The following is a 21176-nucleotide window of genomic DNA, read 5'->3' on the forward strand; positions in this document are numbered from 1 at the left end:
TTGAGTGCCACAGGGGAGGGGTTGGATGGAGCTGGTGGGGTGAGCTCCTGTTCTCTTCCCAAAGCAGTGCCATGATCTCGTGGAGGGGCTGAGGCAGAGGAGCACAGAGCCCCCAGTGCTGGTTGGGGTGCTCCTGTGAGATGTGGTGGTTGAACACCCTGGTGCATTGCTGGTCCTGAACTGCTGGGAAATCCCATCAGTGCAGGGCTTTTCCCTCACACTGAACATTTCTGCTGATTTTTGGCCCATATTTCGTGTGACTGCAGAGCTGTTGGCTGCACGTTCAGCAGCTCCAAAGGTGAGTTTCTGCAGGTGCTGGAGGTGTGGTTTGAGCCCCAGGTGTGGGTCCTGCAGCTCTGTGGAAGGTGAGGGGAGCTGGGCAGTGCTAAACTCATCTGTCTGACGGATCAGCTGCACTGCAGGGAAGGCTCTCTGAGAGGCTGTAAATTCCAGACAGGTAAGAGCTGGCAGCTGTGGTCCAGGTTAACATTTTGGACTCCACTAGATGGCACTGATTTATTGTGCTGTTGATAAAAAACCATCCAATGCAGTGGGACACTTTTATTTTCTGAAGAGGAGCCATAAAGGAGGTGATGAGGATGCTCAATATTTATCTGTTTGTCTGCTGGGTGCATTGGTCAGAGCAAAGTTAATTAAGAGGGGGAGTAAATTGGCCCAGGAAGGGGGGATGGAGTGGAGCATGGCAGGGGCTGCTGGGTTTGTGCTGCTGGGAGAGCCAGGCAGGGCTGGCTGGGGACTCCAGGCTCCCTTTGCTGTTCTGTTTTCCAGCACAGAAGGTGGAATAGTAATTTATTATCTGACATTCTTGGCAAACAGATGGAAACCACTCTGCCTGTGAATTTGCAAGGGAGAGGATTCTGGGAGCAGGCTTTGCACATGTCCTTCCCCCCTTGGTTTTTGTGCCTGCTTGGGAAAACAACAATGAAGTCATTGCTTGTTGTTGGGAGGAAGCTCGTGTGGTGTTCCCAGTCCTGCTGTCAGGGTGGATGAGAGAGACATCCACTCTGAACGTGGCACAGGGCTGGGAGAAATGGGAATAAAACCCAGCTGAGAACGGCAGGGAGCTCTGCTTGGTTCCCATCCCACATTTGCATTTTTAGTGTAGAATAAACCCCTGTGTTTGATGGAGGAGAAAGAGGAGATGTTAAAGGTAAAACATGTCATTAAGAAGTGAGCAGGTGAACCCAGGGCTCAGAATGAACCCCTGTGTTTGATGGAGGAAAAAGAGGAGATGCTATGGGTGAAAATATCTAATTAAGAAGGGAGCAGGTGAATCCAGGGCTCAGATCAGGAGCGGGGGACGTGCCCTTTGCAGCAGTGACATGTTTGTGTTGTCCTTCACCTTTGTTTGTGGCTTTCTGGGAGAGGGCAATTAATTAACTTGTCTCTTTGGTTTGGTGGGGGTTTTGCCTTTAGTGAGTCTCACACCAGGGAGTTCTCACCCCGCAAAGATGAGAGAGGGGCTCTGGCTTTGGGAGGGCAGAGAGGAGCACTTGGGAATGGGGGTTTTGCAGCTTTGGGCAATTATTGCCCTCTGGGTGTGCCCTGTGCTCTGCAGGCTGTGGGCAGGCACTGCAGAGGCTCCTAAAGCACTCGGGCTGTGCAGGAAGGGCAGCCAGGGCTGGGACTGGCTGGAGCTCTTCCCTGCAGAGCACAAAGCCTGGAGGAGGAATCAGACAGATGGGTCTTAACCTCAATCCCCTGAACTCCCTGGGGACACCTGGCCCAGGCTGCCCTCGGGCTCAGAGCTGCTGTGGGAGGTGTGTCAGTGCTGCATTCAATGTCCAGCGTCCATGGAATGTCCCTGAGAGCTCCTGGAGGGGGAAATCCTGCTCACAGTGTCAGGGAGCCATGGAGGAGACAGCACCAAGGTCTCCTGGGCAATCCCAGCAGGAGCCTGAGAGATTCCCACTCACACATTGGGAATGTTTGGCTTTCCCTTCCAGCTGGAAGAGCAGCCATGGCATGAGCGTTGGCTGTAGGGAAGTGGGAATCTCCCATCCGTGCATTCCCATTTGTGACATCAACCACTGGGATCTGTCAGTCTCATTTGCAGTGTTTTGGATCTCTCCATCTCATTCACAGTGTTTTGGATCTCTCCATCTCATTTGCAATGTTTTGGATCTCTCCATCTCATTCACAGTGCCTTGGATCTCTCCATCTCATTTGCAGTGACTTGGATCTCTCCATCTCATTTACAGTGACTTGGATCTCTCCATCTCATTCACAGTGACTTGGATCTCTCCATCTCATTCACAGTGCCTTGGATCTCTCCATCTCATTTGCAGTGTTTTGGATCTCTCCATCTCATTTGCAGTGCCTTGGATCTCTCCATCTCATTTGCAGTGCCTTGGATCTCTCCATCTCATTTGCAGTGTTTTGGATCTCTCCATCTCATTCACAGTGTTTTGGATCTCTCCATCTCATTCACAGTGCCTTGGATCTCTCCATCTCATTCACAGTGTTTTGGATCTCTCCATCTCATTCACAGTGTTTTGGATCTCTCCATCTCATTTGCAGTGTTTTGGATCTCTCCATCTCATTTACAGTGTTTTGGATCTCTCCATCTCATTTGCAGTGTTTTGGATCTCTCCATCTCATTCACAGTGTTTTGGATCTCTCCATCTCATTTGCAGTGGTTTGGATCTCTCCATCTCATTTGCAGTGAGATGCAGAGACTGAAATGAGCACTCTGGTATTTTCCCCATCTCAGTGCTCCTTTCAGTCTCTGCAGCTCTGCCTTTCTGTTCCCCCCCAGAGCAGGGCCCGTTATCTCTGAATTCCCTCCCTGAGTTTGTCCCTGGCTGCCTGGAGGAGGCAGAAAGGGGAGATGGCAGCACAGTGACTCCCCATGGAAGCCTGAGCCAGGGCAGGTTCCTGCTGCAGCACCAGGAAATCCCTTCCAAGCCCTGGTGCCAGTTCTCCAGAGCCAGGCAGGACCCGCTCCTTGTTCTGGTGCCCATCAGGAGCAGCTGCAGGCTGGACTTTGATGTCCTGGAGGACAGTGGGGTCCCTGTTCCAGCTCCAGAGCTGCTCCTTGCTGTGCTCTCTGTCTGGGCCAGACGTGAGGGGCAGCACGAGATGGAAAGCTCAGGCAGGAAATTGCTCCCAAATGCCATCGCTGGGACCTCGGGCTTCCAGCAGGGATGCACTTGGGAGGCAGCAGAATTTTAATGCTGATAAATAAATGGGGATGAAGGGGGAAATTGTCCTCATTGAAGAGGGGAAAATCCAGCTTAATTCAGAGCAAAGTGTAATTAAGGGGGGGGAAACTTCTGGTGTGGATGGAGAGAGCTGAGAGATCACAGGAGGAGTTCTCGTGCACAGATGAGATTTATCTGGTTCTGTCTGGTTTCCCAGAGAACGTGCCCACCTTTTCCTGGGCTGTGTTATGCAGTGGACACCCAGAAATTTTGGGTAATTTGTGCAGCGAAGGAGGAGTCAGTGCAGGAAATGTGAATTTCTGCCAAGTGGGGTGCTTTAAAAAGAGCAGGGAAAGCAGAGGTGGTGGATCCTTGTGTTTGTGGGGAGGAGGAGTTGGGAGGGATGGGGATGGGAAAATGGGGTGACAGAACCCCCACCCCAGTGCTTTGGGTTGGGCTTGCTGTGAAACAACACCAAAGGATGTTTCTTTCCCTTCTCCCCCTAACAGCTCCCATTTTTTGCCTCAAACCCTGGCTGGTTAATCTGAGATCCATTCTGGTTTCTGTTTTCCCCAGAACTCTGTGGCAGGATCCCAGTGAGTCACCTCCTCCCAGGGTTTGGTTGCTTTCCCTCGGTGACAGAAGTGACTGAGTTCCTGCTTGCAGGCATGTAGGAGATCCCACATTCCTGCTGCCATCTGTTACCAAACTTTGAGGGTTCTGTTTTTCCCAGTTTGCAGCAATTTGAGGGAGAGTAGGGGAAATAGAGCAGGTGATTAAAAGGAGGATTCAAGTGATGCAAAACATTGGTGGAATGACCAGGAAAAGAAGAGTGCCTGGAGTGGTGCTTTAGGAAATGGAGCAGCCTCTGACAGGAGATGGATTTGCTCAGATATTCTGGCTGTATTCCCCCTGCCATGAACCCAATTTCAGTTTATTTCTTTATTTTCAGCGGTGTGTGGCTGTAACTGCAGCTCATTATCTCTGCTGTGCTGAAGGCAGGGGTGAGCCTGTCCCAGGAGGTGCTGGCTGGTGACAAAACTCACCTTGCACGTGAGCTCTGAGTGCCAGCCCGGCCTCCAGAGTGCATTTTTTAATGAGCTCACCCCGTGGAAAGATCCACTGTTCCCTGCACAGACAATCCCTGGCCTGTGCTGTTTGCAGCTCTCTGCTTGGCCACCATCCCTGGCTCCTGTGGGAATTATCCTTTGGGTTTGGCTTTTCCTTCAGCAGCTACAGAAAAAGGAATAACACCCCCATCCATCCAAATACATCTTTAATTATTTGTATTTTAGTGGTACAAAGCTCCCAGTTCATTGTGTGGTGCTCAAAGCAGACTTCTGAGCATGGATGAGCAAACAACACTTTGTGCTTTTCCCACAGGGGAAGAAAATGTTTCTTCAGACTGAAATAACCCCCTGTCATTCATGAGTCAGGGCTGATTTTAGGAAGGAGTTGATTGGACGTGAATTACGTAGATGCTACTCCAGAGTTGAAATTATCTTGGGTTACTGTGGGTATTTTTATCTGTGCAGCTGCAGGATTGAAGGCAGAACTGTGCCTACAGCTCTGCTTTCTGTAAAGAAGAATTTATAACAGAACATTTTAATCTTTCCCTTCAAATATTCAATTAGCAGGCTTTGATTTTTTATCTTTTTCTGTCGCACAGACAGATTCCACCTGCACTTTGGATTCCCTGACCACGCTGACTTGGGCACCAAATCCTTTTTTCCCCTCATGGCCTGAGGAGTGTGAACTCGCTGGGCACATCTGTCCCCAGATGTGGGGCTCAGCTTGGTTCCAGGTCCTGCTTTTGGCTGTTTCTGCATTGAGCCTGGGGTTGTTTTGGGTATCTCAGAGTGGAATTGTGCTTAAACCTGAGGAGGAGCAGCTGGATCCCAGCTGGTCCCATGTGGGGGCTCCTGAGGCTCCTCAGGGTCTGGTTTTCTACACCCTAAACCCTTTTATCTTCTTACAGCCTTGATTTTTTTATTTATCAATTATTTTTCCCCTAGAAGGCACAATAGATTTATGAAGAGCTGTGAATGATCTCGTTCATGTGTTTGTGAAACCTTTGGGGAGAGCAGCCAGAAGTGGTTCCTGTTGTGTCCTGATGTGTCAGTGGGTGTGCAGATGCAGGGAGTGATGGACGTGGCAGTCACAGATCAGCTCTGGCTGCTCTGCCCCTGGCAGGTATTATTAGCTGTGCTGAGCCCCCAATCCATCCAAATCCAGCAGCTAATCCCCTTGTTTGAAGGAAGAGGAAGGTGTGGGGAGCCCACAGAGCTTCCCTGCGTGTCCAAACCCTGCCGGGGCAGACTGCAAATGGTGGTTAAAAATGAGAATTGTGCCAGCAAAGCAGGCACTGAGCTGTGAAGGGAGGGAGGGTTCTGGGCAGGGAACAGAGTGTGCCTGTTCCCAGGGCAGGAATTCCAGTGCTGGGGTTTCTGATGGGTTTTTAATTGCTGTGAGCAGAGCCCTGGGAGCGTGTGCAGCACTCTCAGGGCTCGTGCTGTGTCTGACACATCTTCCTCACCAGGAATTTCCAGTGGGGTTTTCTCCTCCCTAACTCAGCTCCATGCCAGAGGTGTTTCCTTCTCCTGGAGGGGATTTCACTGGTAATTCAGGCACGGGTGCTGCCCTGGGACCTGTCCCTTCCCAGCCTTTGGGAAGGGCAGCTTGGGTCACTCCTGGAGGAGCTGGAATTCTCCAGTCGCCCTCAGCCAGCCCTACCATCATCATCCTCACGGGGCAGAAACGGGGATTCTCTGCACATCTGCCTGGGAGGGAGCCCTGGGAGAGCTGGTGGCTGTAATTAGTGACCCTAATGAAGGTGGCAGTGTCCCACAAGGACAGGCCCCATTCCCATTTCCCTGCTGTTCCTGTCCAGTGGATGCTCCCCGAGCCGGGGGCAGGATTTGGCTGCACTTTGTGCCTTGTGATGCCCCAGGGTGAACAAGAGACCCATTCATGGCTGGACTTTCCCCACAGAGACAATATGGGAAATCAGGAAATTGTAGCACTTCTCATCCCACTACATACTGCAGTTTGGATTTTCCTTGTTCTCCCTCCTCCTGGGTTGTAAATCAGATTGCCTCTCCTTTTCTTGGCTTGCTCCCAAGGGCTGCATAACTTTTTTAAAGAATAGAATGGATATTCAGTGCTTTAAAAGAACAGAATGGATATTCAGTGTGGCAAAAAGCCCTTGGGATTGGATTTTGGGAGTCAGTGGCTGTGAGGGGTCCCTGACTGTGACACCTCTCTGTGAGAAATCTGCTCTCTGAGATGGATTTCTGAATGGGACTCTCTGGAAAACAAGCACAGCTATTGTTTGTATATTGTTTGTTTGTATATTGTTTGCTTTTGAAGAGAAAGGATGGGAAAAATGGCCCAAAAGCAACTCAGAACTGCTTGAGGCTTGAACAGCTCCACGGCCAGGGAGGAAATGTTTGTGGCAGGACACGTGGGCTGGGGGAAGGTGCATGGATTTTAAATTGTCATCAGGGAATCCAGTTCCATCAGCTGTGCCCCTGAAGGATCCCTTTGCACAGCCTTCCCCTTCCCTCTCCATTTTCGTTGCAGCTCGTTTTTTCCTGGTGTTTCATTCTTTATCATCTGTTCCCTTTTCAAAATAATTTAGGAATGAAACATATGATTTATGGCAATTATCTTGCACATTGGAGGGGGGAAATACACAGTTTGTCTGGGTGCTTTGCTGTTGCAGTTTGCAGAGCTGATAAGCAGCCCCAATTTCCTGACACATTCATTTTTCAAGTTGTTTCAAGAGAAACTGATGTGACACAGTGAACAAAAGACTAATCTAATTTATCTTTTGGGTATTTTTTTCTCATCTCTCTCTCTCATCCCTGCAGTGTTTCTGCTTGGCTGGCTGCGTATGTGGATGGGTTCTGTGGTGGCATTTCAATTTTGGGGTGGATGTTGAGGCAGGGAACGTGTCCTCCCCTTCCTTGTGATTCCAGAGTGACACCCAGGGCTCTGTGAATTCCAGAGTCAGGGATCAGGGTGACAGCAGGGACAGAGTTATTGCTATTACTATTACTAATAGTAATATTAGATTAGTAATCCTGTTTTACCTTGTGGCAAAGTCTGTTCTTGGCAGCAAGAGACTTTGCAACTTTAATAAGAATAGATTTTGCAACTATAATAATAATAATAGTAGTAGTAGTAGTAGTAGCAACTTTAATAGTGCTGGCCCCCAGGCATAATAATAATAATAATAATAGTAATAATAATAGTAATAGTAGTAGTAATAGTAATAATAATAATAATAATAATAATAATAATAATAATAATAATAATAATAATAATAATAATAGCAACTTTAATAGTGCAGGCCCCCAGGCATATTAATAATAATATTAATAACAACAACAACAATAATAATAATAATAATAGCAACTTTAATAGTGCTGGCCCCCAGGCCTTAGGGCCAGGGGTTTGGCAGTGCCTGCTGACTATGGTGCAGGGAAATCCCATTTCCATTGCTGAGCTGTCAGGAGTGCAGTGGGGTTTGGGGGGTGTGTGTTCATCTCCACGATCACGGGGGTGGCAGGGGATGGGGACGTGCTGAGGGACAGGACTGCTGGTGGCACTGGGCTGTGGCTCCTGTTCCTGGCCATAATTGCAGGGATTTGGGAGCCTCCAGTGCCTGGCAGCACTGGTGCCCTATTGGAAATATTGAAATAACGAGTCAGGCTGAGGCAGCACGGGAGGAGCACAAGGCTGGGCAGGGTTTGCTCAGGGTAAAGCAGGATGTCAGGGCAGAATTCAGAACAGCTTCATGATTGCAGCAGTTCAGGCTGGGAAAGCTCCTGTTCCCCTCTGCTGTCCCTAAACCCAGTCTTCACGCTGCTCCCAGATACTGGGAATTAGAGAAGGTTATTTCACCACCGCTCTTGCCTGGCAGAATTTGCCACTTATGAAATGATTCCACTGAGCAGATTAGTTTCTGTAACTGCATATTGCTTTTCATTAAAATTTCATGGGGCTTTTATTTAACATGCACTGGAGCCTTGTTTATGTGGGACCTGTTGAAGGCAAAGTGGATTAGGTCGTTAAAGCCATGTAAAATCCATTCCCCATGGGCTGGTGTGTGCTGCTGCCTGTCTGCTCCTCGTCCCTGTCTGTCCATCCCCCATCCATCCCCCATCCATCCATCCATCCATCCATCCATCCATCCATCCATCCATCCATCCATCCATCCATCCATCCATCCATCCCCCATCCATCCATCCATCCCTCCATCCCTCCATCCATCCATCCCTCCATCCATCCATCCCTCCATCCATCCATCATCCATCCATCATCCATCCATCATCCATCATCCATCCATCCCTCCATCCATCCCTCCCTCCATCCCTCCATCCATCCATCATCCATCCATCCATCCCTCCCTGTGTCCATCCCTCCATGCATGTGTCCATCCATCCCTGTGCCCGTCCCTCCCCCCCTCCCCCCCTCCCCCCCTCCCCCCTCCCTCCCTCCCTCCCTCCCTCCCTCCCTCCATCCATCCATCCATCCATCCATCCATCCATCCATCCATCCATCCATCCATCCATCCATCCATCCATCCCTCCATCCCTCCATCCATCCATCCATCCATCCATCCATCCATCCATCCATCCATCCATCCATCCATCCATCCATCCATCCATCCATCCATCCATCCATCCATCCATCCATCCATCCCTCCATCCATCCATCCATCCATCCATCCATCCATCCATCCATCCATCCATCCATCCATCCATCCATCCATCCATCCATCCATCCATCCATCCATCCATCCATCCATCCATCCATCCATCCATCCATCCATCCATCCATCCATCCATCCATCCCTGTGTCCCTCCCTCCCTCCATCCTGCAAGGAGCAGCACCTCTGCATTTGCTGCACAGGGAATTAGCAGTGCTTTAATTGCATGATAACAATCCTGTTCCAGGCCTCTCCTTGGCTGACTCCCAACCTGTGCCCGGTTTGGGCCCTGCAGTGGTGCCAGTTCTTGTTTGCAGGGCTGGCTGCTCCTCTGCCCACTTCCATGGATTGAGGGCAGGTGTTTGTTACTCTGGAGGCTCCGGTTGGTGCTCAGCCGGGTCAGGAAGGCCCTGCTGGGTGTGTGGGGTTCATTCCCACGTGTCCCAGAGCCCAGGGCTCCTGGAGCTGGCTCTGATCCATGGTGGGCTGCCCAGCACGGGAAGGGGCTCGGAGCCCACGGGACACGAGCTCGGGCACTCTGTGCCCAGGGCTGGCATGGCCAGTCCTGGCTGTGCCCTGCACACAGCGGGCTGCTCCGGGAGCCTGGGGCTCACTTTGGGGTTCAGCTGGGCTTCACTTTGGGGTTCAGTTTGGGGCTCACTTTGGGGTTCAATTTAGGATTCAGTTTGGGGTTCAATTTTGGATTCATCTGGGCTTCAGTTTGGGGTTCTGTTTGGGACTCAACTGGGCTTCAGTTTGGGCTTCACTTTGGGGTTCAATTTGGGATTCAGTTTAGGATTCAATTTGGGATTCATCTGGGCTTCAGTTTGGGGTTCAGTTTGAATTCATGTGGGTTTAAGTTTGGGGTTTAAGTTTGGGGTTCAGTTTGGGCTTCACTTTGGGGTTCAGTTTGGGATTCAGCTGGGCTTCAGTTTGGGGTTTTCAGTTTGGAGAGCTCCTGATTCCTGCTTTCCCCCTGCTTTTTCCTGTTTATTTTCCTGCTTTTTTTCCTGCTTTTTCCGTGCTTTTTTCCTACTTTTCCCTGCTTTTTCCCTGCTTTTTCCTGCTCCTCCCGAGTCCTCGTGCTGCAGCAGAGCCCTTGGGGGAGCCCTGCAGCCCTGGTGCTCCTGGGGGGTGCTAATAGCTTAATTGTCACTTGGAGCTCCTCTTGATTTTCAGCTTCTTTATCCTCTGAAAGGTGATAAAATAAGGCCAAAAAATGCAGAGGCATTTTCCTTTCTAAGCCTCCTTTCTCCAGGCTTCTGAAATGTATTTATGCACAGAGCTCCTCCTAACAAAGGCCTCTTTGAGGGTCCTGTGCTGTCTAACATTCCCTCCTTTCACATGAAATTAAGGGCTGTGATTTACTGCAGTGACCTGAGTGCCTGAGTGCTCTCATTTACAGCCAGCACGGCTTTTTTTTTTCCTCTTTCTTTTTTTTTCCCCCTCTTTTTTCCCCCTTTTCCCCTTCTTTTTTCTTCTTTCTTTTTTTCCTATTTTTCCCTTTTTTTTCTTTTTTCTATCTTTTTTTTTTTCTCTTTTTTTCTTTCCTTCTGTGCGATCTCTAGGATTTTTCCTGGTTTTTTCCTCTCCTTCTGTGGGATTTTTGCAGGTTTTTTTCCTCTTCTTCTGTGGGATCTGTAGGATATTTCCTGGTGGTATTTTCCTTCATTCTGTAGGATTTTTCCTGTGTTTTTTTCCATTCCTTGTGTGGGATTTTCCCAATTTTTTCCTCTCCTCCTGTGGGATCTGTAGGATTTTTCCTTGTTTTTTTTCCCTCTCCTTCTCTAGGATTTTCCCAGTTTTTCCCCTCCTGCTGTGGGCTCTGCCTTTTCCCTGGCAGGTGCTGGAGGAGCAGGGCTGGGCTCCTCCATTATTCCATTAAACCCGGGGTTAATTGGGAGCTGTCTGCCCTGCTCAGCCTGGCTCTGGGGAGCTCCACAGCTGCCTCTCCTGGGAGCTGGTTTGTGGCAGGAAACAGAAATTCAGGACAAGGAGAAAACACTGCTTGGAAAAAAAAATGGCCAAACTGGGAGAAAAGGAATGGATTCCTCTCCTGTGCCATGGCTGGGTCTGTGCTGGGTGCAGGAAGGAATGGATTCCATTCCTGTGCCATGGCTGGGTCTGTGCTGGGTGCAGAAGGGAATGGATTCCTCTCCTGTGCCATGGCTGGGTCTGTGCTGGGTGCAGGAAGGAATGGATTCCATTCCTGTGCCATGGCTGGGTCTGTGCTGGGTGCAGAAGGGAATGGATTCCATTCCTGTGCCATGGCTGGGTCTGTGCTGGGTGCAGAGGGAATGGATTCCTCTCCTGTGCCATGGCTGGGTCTGTGCTGGGTGCAGAAGGGAATGGATTCCATTCCTGTGCCATGGCTGGGTCTGTGCTGGGTGCAGAAGGGAATGGATTCCTCTCCTGTGCCATGGCTGGGTCTGTGCTGGATGCAGAAGGGAATGGATTCCATTCCTGTGCCATGGCTGGGTCTGTGCTGGGTGCAGAAGGGAATGGATTCCTCTCCTGTGCCATGGCTGGGTCTGTGCTGGGTGCAGAAGGGAATGGATTCCATTCCTGTGCCATGGCTGGGTCTGTGCTGGGTGCAGAAGGGAATGGATTCCATTCCTGTGCCATGGCTGGGTCTGTGCTGGGTGCAGAGGGAATGGATTCCTCTCCTGTGCCATGGCTGGGTCTGTGCTGGGTGCAGAAGGGAATGGATTCCATTCCTGTGCCATGGCTGGGTCTGTGCTGGGTGCAGAGGGAATGGATTCCTCTCCTGTGCCATGGCTGGGTCTGTGCTGGGTGCAGAAGGGAATGGATTCCATTCCTGTGCCATGGCTGGGTCTGTGCTGGGTGCAGAGGGAATGGATTCCATTCCTGTGCCATTGCTGGGTCTGTGCTGGGTGCAGAGGGAATGGATTCCTCTCCTGTGCCATGGCTGGGTCTGTGCTGGGTGCAGAGGGAATGGATTCCATTCCTGTGCCATTGCTGGGTCTGTGCTGGGTGCAGAGGGAATGGATTCCTCTCCTGTGCCATGGCTGGGTCTGTGCTGGGTGCAGAAGGGAATGGATTCCTCTCTTTTGCCATGGCTGGGTTTGTGCTGGGTGTCCCAGCCCAGAGTGTGACGTTGCTTTGCTGACGTTTGACGCTGCCTTCAGCCAGATGAGCTGTAAATAAAGGGTGAAAATGCAGTTTTTGGCAGGGTGGTGTGGTGGCTCAGCACAGGGGCTGCTGCTGAGGATGTCCCTGTGCCTTGCTGCAGTCTGTGGTTGCTGGCATGCAGCACAGACCCGCTGAGCAGGGCTCCAGGCACCCTGGGCACTGGGATTCTCTCCTGCCCTGCTGTCAGGAGTTCTCCACTGGGATTTTCAGCCTGCTGCTCCCCGCATGCAGCACTGCAGTTGCACTGCTCTGTCACCCTCGGTCTCCTTTTCCCCCTCTGGTTCTTATCTGTCCTTGTCTGCCTTGCCCTTGGCTCCAGCAGAAACAGAGCTCCCTCTGTGGCTGCGGAGCCGGGTGCCAGCTGCTCGGGATGGCTGCAGCAGTGCAGGGGGGTGGAAGCCATGGAAGGGCCGGGGAATTCCTCCTGATGCCACCCAGTACCAACCAGAGCTCCCAGTTTGATAACTGGGCAGGGCGAGGCCTGACCTGGCTGTGGGATGTGAGCCTCACCCCTTGGCTGGCTGCAGAGAGGGTGAGCTCAGCTCTGCAGCCCTCTGCTGCTAATGATGCTGCACTCATTAGCATCCTAATGAGGGCCTGGCTCCCTTCCTGGGGCACCCCCTTCCCTTACCTGAGCCCCTGCCTCCATCCGGGCTGGAGTGCAGCTGATTTATTGTCTGGGGAGGGGAAGGGCACTGGGGGCACGGGGATCAGCCATTGCTGAACATTTACTATTTCAATTATTTAATTGTTATTTATTATTAATAATAAATAATGGATCAAGAATTATTATTATTACATTATATGTACATATAATATATATTATAATAATATAATACTAATATGCATATTATTATTTGTACATTATATGTGCATAGAATACAATACATTATAATATAATACACATATTCATATTATTATTATTTGTACATTATATGTGCATAGAATAGAATATAATAATATAATACATATATACATATTATTATTTGTGCATTATATTTACATATAAAAGAATACATAATAATAATATATTATAATACTAATATACATATTAATATTATTTGTACATTATATGTACATAAAATACAATACATTATAATAATATATTCTAATACTGATATACATATTAGTGTTTGTACATTACATGTACATAGAATATAGTACATTATAATAATATATTCCAACACATATATACGTATTATTATTTGTAAATTATATGTACATATAACAAATTATAATACATATATACATATTAATGTAAGCATACCTATATACATATATCATAATACATAGAATCTAATATAGTACATGATATGTATTACATCAGTGCAAGGTGGCCCAGAAGGTTCTGTGCAGGTTTTGGGTCATCATTTCATTTCATTTTCCTGGTTTTGCCTCCTCTGGGCCAATTCCCTTTGCTCGTTCCTGCTCCCTGCTTTGCTGGTGCTTGGGGTTGTTGTGTGGAATTGTTCTGCGCCTATCAGATTTCCCTGTGCTGCCTTTTCTCCTCAGAGATGAAAGAGCAAATTCTTAATGAGGGAGTATTACAAAGATTAATGATTTGATGGATAATTTCAGAAGAAAGAGACTGGACTTCAGTAAGCACTTTGAATTTGGGGCACTTTGAATTTGGGGCACTTTGAATTTGGGGCACTTTGAATTGGGGCACTCGTGGATCCTGAAGGGGAGATGTGGAGGGAAATGAAGCAGCACAGATCTGCCAACTCTCAGATCATCACTGCATCTCCTGCTCCATGTTCCTGCTTTTTCTGGATTTTGTTTTTTTAAATGTGGATGGAGAGCGTCCAGCAGAGCTTGTTCCTGGGGTCCAGGTCTGTTCCTAGCTGGGAATTAGGGAGCACACCTCAGTGAAAGGGCCTGGGGTCTGAGGGTGCAGAGCAGGCACCAAAACCCTCCAGCCAGGAGGTGTTCAGGTCCTCTTGTACCCCTGAAAAGGGATCTGGGCATTGAGCTTCCTCATGGAACCCAAAGGAGGAAAACTTCTGTGGAGAAGCCCTGCCTTGGACCTTCAGTTATGCCCCAACATTCTGGAAGTCGTGGTTCCCACTCTGATGTGTATCAGCTCTTTCTGCTCAATTATTTCTGGGCTTTTTTGCAGGATTTCTGTCAGTTCTGTTAACTGCAGTGCCCTGACTCCATCCTGCTGCCAGGCACAGCCCCTGCCCTGCAGATGGGCGAGGAGTGACCCGGCTGCAGGGACCTGGACACTCCAGGGATGCTTTTCTGAGTTCTCCCCTGTCCTGGACACTCCAGGGTTGCTTTTCTGAGTTCTCCCCTGTCCTGGACACTCCAGGGATGCTTTTCTGAGTTCTCCCCTGTCCTGGACACTCCAGGGATGCTTTTCTGAGTTCTCCCCTGTTCTGGACACTCCAGGGTTGCTTTTCTGAGTTCTCCCCTGTCCTGGACACTCCAGGGTTGCTTTTCTGAGTTCTCCCCTGTTCTGGACACTCCAGGGTTGCTTTTCTGAGTTCTCCCCTGTCCTGGACACTCCAGGGATGCTTTTCTGAGTTCTCCCCTGTCCTGGGCACTCCAGGGATGCTTTTCTGAGTTCTCCCCTGTCCTGGGCACTCCAGGGATGCTTTTCTGAGTTCTCCCCTGCAAGAGCAGCCCTGAGTCCTGAGCTTCACAAATCCTGCTTTCCTCCTCTGCTCCAAGCTCTTCCCTGTCACCCACCCAGGTTTCCCTTCCAGCAAGAGGTTGTAACTTGCTTGGGTTTTAATTAAAGTTGTCCATTCTCTGATTTAATGGCTCCATAAAGCATCCTGGCTTAGCCCACCTCAGGTAAATGAAAATATTTGCTGTGGTAAATAGGACTATTAGTTTTATGATCCATAGCAATAAAAAGCTTTTATCAAGAATGTCATCAAAAGAGGCATAAAATTGTGTTCCATGTAAAAACACTGAGATGTCTGGGAAGTTTTACTGCAGTCCATAAATTTCTGTAGGAAAAGGTGTTAATAGGATCATTTTTGGCTGTGCCTTGTGGTCATTTAAAAATCAAAAGCTCTTGTGAGCAGCTCTGGTACAAGGAAAGGACGGGGTCACAATGTGGACATAATTGGAATTATTCCCTTTTCCCTGCACAGATTCCCCACGTCAGCTTGGCCGTGCCACTGTGCTCAGGACAGAGCAGTTCTGTCTGAAAGGAAGCAGAGCAGGATCCCCTCTGAGTGCCCTGGCCCCCTGAAATACCCCCGGGATGGGTGGGTTGGGCTGGGAGAGCCCCCTGTGCCCTGGGGGTGTGCTGGGTGAGACCCCCAGGGCAGGGGGTTCCTCAGTGCCCAGGCCGGGCTGTTTGATGGAATAATTTGAATTCTGTTGGCTGCTTTTCTTGCAGCAGGGGGTGAACTGCCCTTCTGCCACCCCCAGCACCCAGCAGGTCCCGCTGGAAATGGGGAATTCCAGTGGGAATGGGGATTTTCATCCCCCGGAGTGGGCAGGGCACACAGAAGGGTGGCTGGAGCTTGGAGCAGAGCTCCCCTGGCTCTGGGATCTGCTGTGCCAGAGCTGAGTCCCTCCCCAGAGCCCCCGGAGGGGTTGGGGTTGGGGTGGGGCCGTGCAGGGCAGGGGCTGCTCCCCCTGTGCCCCCTCCCATCCCGGGGGGCTCAGCACCAGGGTGGGGAGCAGCCCCCACACCCAGGGCACCAGCTGGGCTTGGTGTCCTTGTTCTGGGGTGTCCCTCCCCTGCAGGTGAATGTCTTTATTTTGGGGTATTCCACACCTGAAGGTGGCTTCGGTGTCTTTATTTACAGATGTCCCTCCCCTTTGGGCACACCTTTATTTTGGGGTGTCCCTCCCCTGGAAATGGCTTTGGGCAGATCTTTATTTTGGGATTCTACCCTGAAGGTCACTTTGGTGTCTTTATTTTGGGATGTCTGTCTCCTGCAGGTGAATTTGGGCACACCTTGCTTTAGGGATGTCCCTCCCATTTGGGCACACCTTTATTTCGGGGTGTCCCTGCCCTTGTGCACCCCTCTCTGTATTTGGGGTGTCCCTGCCCTTGTGCACCCCTCTCTGTATTTGGGGGTGTCCCTGCCCCTGGGCACCCCTCTCTGTATTTGGGGTGTCCCTGCCCCTGGGCACCCCCTCTGTATTTGGGGATGTCCCTGCCCCTGGGCACACCTCTCTGTATTTGGGGTGTCCCTGCCCCTGGGCACCCCTCTCTGTATTTGGGGTGTCCCTGCCCCTGGGCACCCCCTCTGTATTTGGGGATGTCCCTGCCCCTGGGCACACCTCTCTGTATTTGGGGTGTCCCTGCCCTTGTGCACCCCTCTCTGTATTTGGGGTGTCCCTGCCCTTGTGCACCCCTCTCTGTATTTGGGGTGTCCCTGCCCTTGTGCACCCCTCTCTGTATTTGGGGGTGTCCCTGCCCTTGTGCACCCCTCTCTGTATTTGGGGTGTCCCTGCCCTTGGGCACCCCTCTCTGTATTTGGGGTGTCCCTGCCCCTGGGCACACCTCTCTGTATTTGGGGTGTCCCTGCCCTTGTGCACCCCTCTCTGTATTTGGGGTGTCCCTGCCCCTGGGCACCCCTCTCTGTATTTTGGGGTGTCCCTGCCCTTGGGCACCCCTCTCTGTATTTGGGGTGTCCCTGCCCTTGGGCACCCTTCTCTGTATTTGGGGTGTCCCTGCCCCTGGGTACCCCTCTCTGTATTTGGGGGTGTCCCTGCCCTTGTGCACCCCTCTCTGTATTTGGGGTGTCCCTGCCCTTGTGCACACCTCTCTGTATTTGGGGTGTCCCTGCCCCTGGGCACACCTCTCTGTATTTGGGGTGTCCCTGCCCCTGGGCACCCCTCTCTGTATTTGGGGTGTCCCTGCCCTTGGGCACACCTCTCTGTATTTGGGGTGTCCCTGCCCCTGGGCACACCTCTCTGTATTTGGGGTGTCCCTGCCCCTGGGCACCCCTCTCTGTATTTGGGGTGTCCCTGCCCCTGGGCACCCCTCTCTGTATTTGGGGGTGTCCCTGCCCCTGGGCACACCTCTCTGTATTTGGGGTGTCCCTGCCCCTGGGCACCCCTCTCTGTATTTGGGGTGTCCCTGCCCTTGGGCACACCTCTCTGTATTTGGGGGTGCTCTGTGCTGCTCCCTGCCCGCTCTCCAGGACCATTCCCCAGAGGGCTCCTCTCCATCCCCTCCTCCCGCTCCTGGCAGATTTAGGGAGCGGTTGCCATGGCGACGGGGCAGGAATTGGATCCGCAGCCCAGCTGGGATCAATCCCAGCTGCTGCTCCTCCTCCTCTCCGAGCACTCGGCGGATTTTTAATCAAGTGCCCGTGCCCGGGAGCCTGTCTTTGTCTTGTTAAGCCTTTGTTGTGCATTGAACCCCCAGGGCTTCTCCATCATCTGCTCGGCTCTGGGCTCTGCAGATCGAGCTGTGCCCTCCACATCCAGGAGATGGTTCTTTCCCGATGGTTTTTATTTCTGGGATTGGGTTTAATTGGTGAATCCTTGCTAGAGATGCAGGAAATTAAAGGTAGAGCCTGTGAGAATGGAGCCAGGGCTTCGGTCACAGCTGAATTCCTCCCTGCTGGGCTTTGTTTGCACTGATGTTTTGGAGGTTTTGATTCTGGGTTTTGATTCTGGCTTTTTTGATTCTGGCTTTTTTTTTATTCTGGTTTTTGGATTCTGGGTTTTCTGTGGGCTTTGTTGCAGCAGTGCATCGTTACCTGGGTTACCTGTGACAGGATTCCTGCTCCTGGGGACACCCTCTGAGGCAAACCCCATCCAAATTCCCTCCTGGGCTCAGAGTGAGAGCCCTTAGAACTGAGTTTGGCCCTTAGAACTGAGTTTGGCCCTTAGAACTGAGTTTGGCCCTTGCTGGGAGCTGCAGTGTGGGCACACCCCTGGGGATGTGAGAGTGGGGTGACCCCAGTGCTGGGGTGGGGGGAGGATTCCAGGAGGATTCCAGGAGGATTCCAGTCCTTGCTGAGCTCCAGGTGGGACCTGTCAGGGTCAGGGCTGAGCTGCTGGGGGCTGGAAAGGAGCAGTGGTTTTTTGGGAAGGGAGGGCTGAGCTCCATTTGTCTGAGGGAGTGGAATGAGCTCCCGTTTGTCTGAGGGAGTAGGAGCCCACAGTAAATCCTAGCTGGGTGTATTGAAGTGTTCCAGGATGCTCCTTTTGAGGAGCCAGAGCAGTGTGAGCACTCATACTCCTGTTCCAGGTGTGTCACCTTGGGAATTTGGGCAGCCACAGACCCAGTTCCCAGTAATTCACTTTATTTGCTTTGTTCCTGCCCAGGTACAGCCTCCTGCCTCAGGCTCAGTCTGAGCCCAGCAGGGACACAGCCTCCCTGCCTGTTACCAAAACCAGGCCTTAATTTGAGCTCATTTCTTTTGTCGAGATGCAAAACTAATTATATTGAACTGCAGATGAACAGGAAGTTGCATTAGCAAATTTGTTGTCTGTTTTTTTTTTTTTTTTTTTTAATCAATGGGGAATTATTCAGCATTTTTTGGGGGCTGGGGAACTTCATAACCAGATAAAAGATACGGGGGAGGGCAGAGCTATAAAAAGTGTTATTGTGTGATTATGAAGAGGCCTTTTAATGCAGTTATTATGTGATGCTAAAAAGGCCTTTATTGCTTGAAGTTGGAAGCAGAATACAAATGGGCTCGCAGTGTCTGTTAAACGAAGAGTGGGAAAAACAGTCCCCATTTCCCTGAGCTGCAGAGCAAAACTAACGATGAAACAGTGATTAAAAGCAGCAGGGCTGGCTTTGTTTGGGAGCTCACAGCCCCAGCTCAGGGTGGGCATGGCTGGTGAGATTGCAGGTGTGAGAAACGCCAGGCACTTGGTTTGGAAATGTTAAAAGTTTAATAGCAATAAAGCGGTTATAAAAATAGTAATACAATTAAAATAATAAAAATTGGGACAATTAGGATGAGGACAATGTGAGACAATAAAAACAAAGAGTTAGGGACAGGTACCTTTTCTGGGCAAAACAAGCCCAAAAAGGCCCCAGGTTAACAGAGGATTAACCCTTAACAGCCACAGCCTGTTGCACATTCCCACACCTCATCCATGGTGCCTCAATTCCAGTCCCACACAGGATTCTGGCTGGGCAGGGTCAGCTCCTTCCTCTCAATCCTGACAGCTCTGCAGGGCTGAGGGGCAGGAAGAAGTTCATTTCTTCTGATAAGGGAGCAGTCAATTCTCTTTCTCTGAAAGATTCAGGTGTCCTGTGGCTGCTGGCTCAGGGTCAGTACCTCATTCCTCTCTTTAGGAAAAGTATCCAACACAGCACAGTTTCTATTTTAACATTTTGTTATAGCCTAAAATCAAATTTAGCACACTACTTAAGAAAATTAACACAGCATCACTTTCTAACACAACACATACAATATTCGTTTTAATATTGAAATGTGAAAATATTTGAATATTGAAATGTGATAATATTCATTTGAATATTGAACATGTGAAAAGCCAATCATGAAATGCCCATTTTTCCCAGCAGGCACAGCCCCTTGTTCTGGGCACCTGTTTGTCCAGGTGACAGTGGCAGCAAACCCTGCAGCCAGGGCTGGGCTCTCTGCTGAGAAATGAGGACAGAGGAGCTGGGAGTGTCACTGTCACATTTTCTGAACAATCCCCTGGCCAGGATTTTCTGCAAAATCTGAAAAGTTTCAGAAATTTTTCTGAACAATCCTCTTTGCCCAGGATTTCTCTCCTGGGAAGCTGAGAAGCCTCAGAGAAAAATGAAAGCACTATTATCTCATTTGCTACTCCTGTGTTTGGCTGCTTTGGAATGTGGTTTGGACACTGTTTATCCAGCACTGGTTTCATGTGAATTGTTTTGGTTTAATGACCAGTCCCTGACAGGCTGAAAAAGCTGTGAAGGTGCGGGCCAGGTGCTGAGTTCAGGGTGATGGAGAGCTCAGTGCTTTCCACAGAGCCTGGAGCAGAAATCACCTGGGGATGGAATGAAAGGCTCTGAGCAGCCCAGCCAGGGCTGTGTTTGCAGAGGGCAGGGTGGGCAGAGAAATCTGGATTTCTGTCAGATCTCAGGTGTGGGGGTGCTCACCGGGCTCCCAGGAAGAGACGAGGATCTGACTCCATGGTTCAGAAGGCTGATTCGATTCTATTCGATTCTATTCGATTCTATTCGATTCTATTCTATTCTATTCTATTCTATTCTATTCTATTCTATTCTATTCTATTCTATTCTATTCCATTCCATTCCATTCCATTCCATTCCATTCCATTCCATTCCATTCCATTCCATTCCATTCCATTCCATTCCATTCCATTCCATTCCATTCCATTCCATTCCATTCCCTTCCCATTCCCTTCCCATTCCCATTCCATTCCCATCCCATTCCTATCCCATTCCTACTCCTACCCCATTCCTACTCCTACTCCTACTCCCACTCCATTCCTATTCCTACTCTATGAATAGAAGAAGGGATTTGCTCAGAAGGCTGGCAAGGACTAGAAAGGAAAGGACTGAGAATCAAATCTCGTGGCTGACCGAGGGTCCGAGCCAGCCGGACTGGGGTTGGCCATTAATCAGAAACAGTCACAGATGCACCTCCTGCACCCCACAGCAGCAGACAATCCTTGTTTTTCTTTTCCTCTGAGGCTTCTCAGGAGAAAAGAATCCTAAGGAAAGGATTTTTCATAGAACACGTCCGTGGCACTCAGAGGGCTGCCAGCCATTGCAGTGCTGGGCAGGAAGGTGCTCTGGGAGCCTCTCCTTGGGCTGCTTTTCCCAGCTCAGGAGCTCCAGGGGTGTCTGAGTGTCCCTGTCTGAGTCCCTGCAGGATGTGCAGCTCTGGGCAGAGCTGGAGCCCTCAGCACTCCCAGCTCTGCTCCCAGCTGGATCCTGGCTGGGTTCTGGGGGTTTGGGGCTGTACCCAGAGGTTTTTGGGGTGTTTGGCATTTCCCAGGAGGTGCTGGACTGCAGGGAGGGGAGCCAGGGGAGCGCAGGCACCTTGCCCTGGGGTTACCTGGGGAGAAGCGCTGTCTCAGGGGGTTGGTGGCTGAGAGAAGGTGCTCAGCAAACCCTGCTGGGGCTGTGCCTTCCCCCGAGGGCAGGCAGGGCTCCCCCAGCCCCAGGCTCGGTGCCTGACCCCAGCCCTGGGGTTCCCCATTAAGGAGTGTTGCCATTGGCAGGCGCAGCCGGGATT

At 50.5% G+C, this 21176-nt stretch overlaps 1 protein-coding gene across 4 annotated transcripts in view; it reads left to right on the forward strand.

The window, feature by feature from the left end:
- The window catches only part of NCAM1 (neural cell adhesion molecule 1), an 80162-nt gene that overhangs the window by 13240 nt on the left and 45746 nt on the right, over nucleotides 1–21176 (forward strand). The gene's annotated exons all lie outside the window — the stretch shown is intronic.

The sequence above is a fragment of the Serinus canaria genome, chromosome 24 (genome assembly GCF_022539315.1).
Source record: "Serinus canaria isolate serCan28SL12 chromosome 24, serCan2020, whole genome shotgun sequence".
NCBI classification, from domain to species: Eukaryota; Metazoa; Chordata; class Aves; order Passeriformes; family Fringillidae; genus Serinus; species Serinus canaria.